At 32.2% G+C, this 5458-nt stretch overlaps 1 long non-coding RNA gene across 6 annotated transcripts; it reads left to right on the top strand.

Moving 5' to 3' along the window:
* Positions 1–533: 533 nt before the first annotated feature.
* LOC107023889 lies at positions 534–4998 on the top strand. Of its 6 annotated transcripts, none has more exons than XR_003578966.1 (5): positions 534–917; positions 2532–3164; positions 3237–3350; positions 3476–3622; positions 4763–4998. It is a non-coding gene; the product is annotated as an uncharacterized LOC107023889 (long non-coding RNA). The 6 variants fall into 6 exon arrangements; XR_003578965.1 differs by having other exon boundaries at positions 535–917; positions 3476–3568; XR_003578969.1 differs by lacking the exon at positions 3476–3622 and having other exon boundaries at positions 546–917; positions 2532–2618; positions 2969–3164.
* The last annotated feature ends 460 nt before the right edge of the window (positions 4999–5458 follow it).

Below are 5458 nucleotides of genomic sequence, written 5' to 3'. Positions count from 1 at the left end.
GATTATTCAATTTTTACATCTACAGAACGTTTTATTGTTCATTAATCCAAGCAAAAAACTTCAAAAATTGTAAAATATTTCCAAAAAAAAACTTACCAATTGCTAGTCGAACGAGATTACAGTTCAGAAATATGAGAGAGTAATGGAGGACTGGAGAGGAAGAGTAAAGAACGGAGAAAAAGAGTAACGATGAATTTCCGAATTTCCAAGGAAGAAGAAGAACAATCCCCCAAAGGAGAAAGAAAAGAATAGAGAGACAGAGGAGGGAAGATGAAAAGATTATTCTTTTTAAATGATTTAGTTTGAATTATAAAAATATGCTTTTTTATATCTTATAAAAGATTAAAAATTTTCAAAAATATTAATTTGGTCCAAAATTTAATTACATTTTAAAGAGAATTTGACCAGCTCATGGTCAATCTGTCACCAAAAATAAAAACGAAACTTGTTTGTACCTTTTCATTAATTTTCTCGAGATTATATGGCTACAAATATTAGAATGTTGCAATCAATAACACTATGGCAACAGTTATTTTAGGAAAAATATGGTGCTTCTGAATTTTATCCCTATGTTTCCCTCACTTAATTTTTACAAAGAACCAAATATATTCTCTCAATTAAAAATCTATAAGAAAAAACGCTATATTCCAGAAATTTTCAGCGATGTGAGGATACTCCACAAAACGACTAAGAAGCCCTATTCCAGAAATTTTCAATCAAAGCGGCTATTTCAGAAATTTTCAGCGAAGCTTTTGATGAGGAAAACAACAGAGAACAACAATCACTTAGACTACAAATCTCTTGGACATCGAAGCTTTTGTTGAAACTCGTTGGTCCTCTTGGACATCGAAGCTTTTGTTGAAACTCGTTGGTCCTCGTGGACAGCTAGGTTCGACTTCAAATTCTTGCATATAAAGGTGAAAAATGCTTATGTCTTCGCTGTTAGTTCATGATTTCTAAGTCCCCATTGAATAATTTTTGAAAAATTCTAAAGATTAATATATGGTTAGTCTTAAATCTATGTTTTATTCTAATGTAGGTAATGTATACTTCCCATGTTTGACTCTATGATGTATAGTGAAACAGGAAAATAAAATACTTCTAAATTAAAGTTACAGTTGAGTATTTAGGGTTAAAGTTGAAGAAGATTTAGAGTTAAACTTGAAGAGGATTTAGGGTTGAGTCAGGCTCTAGAATGAAAACATTAATGCTTTCTGGTTGTTTGTGTTATATGCAAGATGGCTCACTTGGGAGATCTAAAATAATTGCTTTGTACCGGTGCCTAATGACTTTAAGACAAGCTAAATTGTTATTGAATATGCCCTGTTATTGTTTAAGAGTTGCCTTGTCTTTATTAAAATTATTTTGATGGAAAATCTATGAGATTATAGTTATCAAGTATTCCAATATTTATTTGTATTGCAAAAGACACATAAGATACAAGAAGCCAGCCCTTGGTAAAGTAGAAATGTAGAAGAATCTGTTAGAAACCTTTATGTGTTCACATCTCAGTGTCGCTGCCCATGAAAAGGTAACTCCTTTTGACCTCAACTCATTTTAGTCGGCATTTTGTTTTGACAATCTGAAGCTTACTGTCACCTTTTGTTATCATTCACTCAAATGGTTCTTTTCTTCTTTGATTTACTGTTGAGGCCTAGTGATGGACTGTTTAGTTTCAAATTGAGGGTGTCTAAGTAGTTTGATGTATAAGCTACGCTCTTGTATTTGTTGTAGTTTTGTTAGTGAGTGAGATGACTTCAATCATTGGTTCCATTGAATGGTTTTCGTTAAGTAGTTTTAAGGAGTCATCTATCGATCTATTTAAGTTTGGTTAGCATAATTTCTAGTTGTTTGGTTGCTTTATTGTTCCTCTAGTTCAGCTTTTGTGCTTGATTCCATTTACTTACCGGATTAATTTGAGTTATTGTCTTTCTCATGCCTGGTTGTGATATGTAGAGCTTTGTCTTTCTTTAACAAATTCTGATGAGTTGAAAGAGCATAGAGTTTGGAGGTTGCGACTATTTACCTAGTTCCTTGACCTATTTTCTCATTGTATATGCCTAATTTAATTGCCTTCCGATCAGTAGTTTATGTGGTCCAGGAAGTATTGCTTTCAAGTAGGATGGAACTGATTTTATTGTTAAATCTTGATTTTGGCTTCCCCCATAAATATTTTGTCCTTTCTTCAAATATTAGAAATTATTTGGCTTGATCTTCCAGTAGTTTTGTTTGTGCTTAGTTCCCTGGAAATTTTACTTTAGATCAATTGGCTCTTAATATGGAGGGATTAATGTGTGTTGTGCGTGGCAGCAGTTGTTGTAGAATGTGTCGCATTCTCCTCCTTATCGTAGCATAAATGTTGAGATAATTTTGTTAGCTTTGCGAAAACTAATACTTTTTGGTTGTCTGTGCTATATGCAAGTTGGCCCACTAGGGAGATACAAAATATAATTTCATTTATGAATACATTAAATGGTTTACTAGAATCAAAATAAATATATTGATACTTGATAGTTATTTGCTTGACGCAGTCTGTTGCATTGTGGTGTGACTACTTAAGTTTTGTTCAAGAGCATGACCAATCAGTTTGTACACTTTCTGCTCCTGGAATTTCAAAGGTGTGAAATCTATTTGAGCGTGCCCTTATTTCTTCGTATAATATATGTTATTTTCTCTAATCTAGGTCTGCCATATAATATATGTTATTTTCTCCAAGCTATGTTTTTGTGTAAATTAAAATTTTGATACTAAATGTTGCAACAACATTACTAGTAAGTGGGTCTACTCTGCCATACTTTTTAACTTCTTTAGTCCTATTTTTACACAAGTTGGAATAGTCATGAGTCAACAAGAACCTTCAAAAAGAAATACAAAAAGCAAAAAAACAAGACATTTGCTAAATCGGGATCATTATCATTCTTGGCAAATAAGAAACGGTGGTTATTGACAATAAATGAAATTGTTCAAGCTATAGAGTGCGAGAAAGGACATCTGCTTAAATTAATAAGAGTACAACAAACAGTAGCACCATAATCTGAAGCAAATAGACAGTTCTATAGAGAAGCAGCATGTCAAGGAGCAGCCTGTCGGAGAGATACATTTCGATGATCAAGTGCAAATGAATTATGTCACTCCTTAAACAGATGATCAACCTAAAGAATAAGGTAATGTACAAGCTTAGAAACCTATTAAATATATCCATGATTGCTAATTATATTTCTTGTATTTTCTTATAGCTGAATATGTAATTGCACAACTTAAGAATGCCGGATTAATTAATCCTATCATAATGGAAGCATTGTTCATTCCTTCACCAATAGAATCTACTTATGTTCAAGGGGCCGAGCAAGGTTGGTGTCACTAATTCTATGTTTTGACTTATTCTTCTTCTTCTTCTTCTTCTCTATATCCTTTCTTTGTTTCGACTTTGTGTATTTTTCTATTGTGACTCTTTTTTCTTGTTGTTCTGTGACAGTTTTAGTTCAGAGACCTTAGGAATTGGTAATGCGCTGTTTTAATTCACAAACATGAGGATCGGAATGCACTAATTGCCATCTACCTTAAATGAGTACACACATGAATTCTTCTTAATGAATTTAGAGTGTTCAAATTTGAAGTTTAGGTATTTAATTATGCTAAATTGTGCATATTATTTTTGCGAAGTTTTTAGAGTCCGAAAATCTGCAGAATTTTTGCTAAAATATGGCATTAAAGCCGAAGTACTATGAAAATGTGAATATGTTGTCATCTGCATTTTTATTTTGAAGTGTAATGTGCTAAATTGTTGAGCTTATTTGTAGTGAAAGTATGCTGAAACAACAATATAGAAACTGCAGATAGAAAAATTTCGTCCATATTTAATGTGAAAGATGTACATAATATAGTCTAAAAGAAACAACTATAACATATATACAGTTTTGTCCCAATGGGAAGTGGACATGACTTAAAGACTGTCAAAAGTAAAAACTATCTTCAACAGGAGACAAGGATAAACAACCATTTAAGGAATTGTACAGTAAGGAAAAAGGTCAATTATGATAGAGATGTGTACTGTACAATGGTTAAAATCAATGTAAGAGTTTGTGGAAACTTCAAAAGGATTTAGACTATTTTACAGATAGTCACAATCTTCCAACTGATCATTAAGGTGGAATGGGAAAACATTTCGAATGAACATTTAATCGACAAAATTACAAAGGGAAATAATGTATTAAACATTCAATTCAAAGCATACACAAAAACAGGCTATGAAAACTTTCCAAAGGAATTTGGAATTCTCTGAGAGTGCTTATTGTTTATGCTTACAGCTTGTAAAGAAGGTTGTTGGTGTTGGTTCTGTAGCAATGAACCTTGTATTGTTATTTTATTATTGGTGATTAATGCATTGCCTTGCAAAAGCTGCGTATGGAAATATTCGAACCATTTGATGTCTTCAAAATCAGTGGCTATCAAAGAAAGAAGAGCTCCTTTGCTATTTAATACTAGTACTGCTTCCATTATTTTTAGTGAAAGTGTGTTGAAACGTTACTATAGTAACTGCAGATAGAAAAATTTCATCCATATTTGAGGAATGTGACAGATGTACATAACATGGTCTAAAAAAAACAGCTATAACATACATATAGTTAAATGTTATTTGAGTTTATATATGTATGTCTTAGATATATAAAGTAATAACTTTGTACTATATGAGTATTGTGGATCCATTAAGCTTTTGCGAAAAAACTGCAAAATTATTTATATTTTTACAAATTGTATGTAGGTGATGAAATTGAAGAAGGCGATGAAAGCAGTAGTAAAGACTTGACATAGGATCTGAATTGTCGATGTTAACTTACTGATGTTATAGAAATCTTTTATTTTTGAAGATTGGAAACTGTGTGCATGTGTTTCACCTTTTTTGAATGGTAAAAAAGTATTTGTATATTTTGCTTTAATTGATATTAGCTACATGGATCTTGAATCAGAATTTTGGTTATGAACATTTCTTCTCATGAACGATTTGTGTATTTATATTATAAAATTACTGACTAGCTAAAAATGTGATCTTTGTGGAAGTGCACCAATAATATATATACGTTGCAATAGCTTAATAACAATTGTTGCAGAAAATAAGAACTGTAGCAGTACCCTGTAGTAACTGTTGCAATAGCCATTGAGCAACATTTCTAATGGTTTAAAACTGTTGCATTACCTGATAATAACCGTCTCAATAGGATAAAATTGTTGCTGAACAGAAAGAAAAATTATAGCCCTAGCCTCAACAAAACTGATGCATATAACTCTTTACCAACAGTTTATAACCGTACCAATACGACACGAACCATTGGAAATTAATTGAAGTGAAAACTATGGCAATAGTTCAATCTACTGCTACGGTTCCAAGAACCGCTACACCTAACCGTGACAACAGATCTATTGTTACACGATTTGTTGTAGCGGTTTCCATAACTGTGAC

The sequence above is a fragment of the Solanum pennellii genome, chromosome 6 (genome assembly GCF_001406875.1).
Source record: "Solanum pennellii chromosome 6, SPENNV200".
NCBI classification, from domain to species: domain Eukaryota; kingdom Viridiplantae; phylum Streptophyta; class Magnoliopsida; order Solanales; family Solanaceae; genus Solanum; species Solanum pennellii.
The sequence above is the reverse complement of the archived record's forward strand: the minus strand, read 5'-3'. Positions and strand labels throughout refer to the sequence as shown.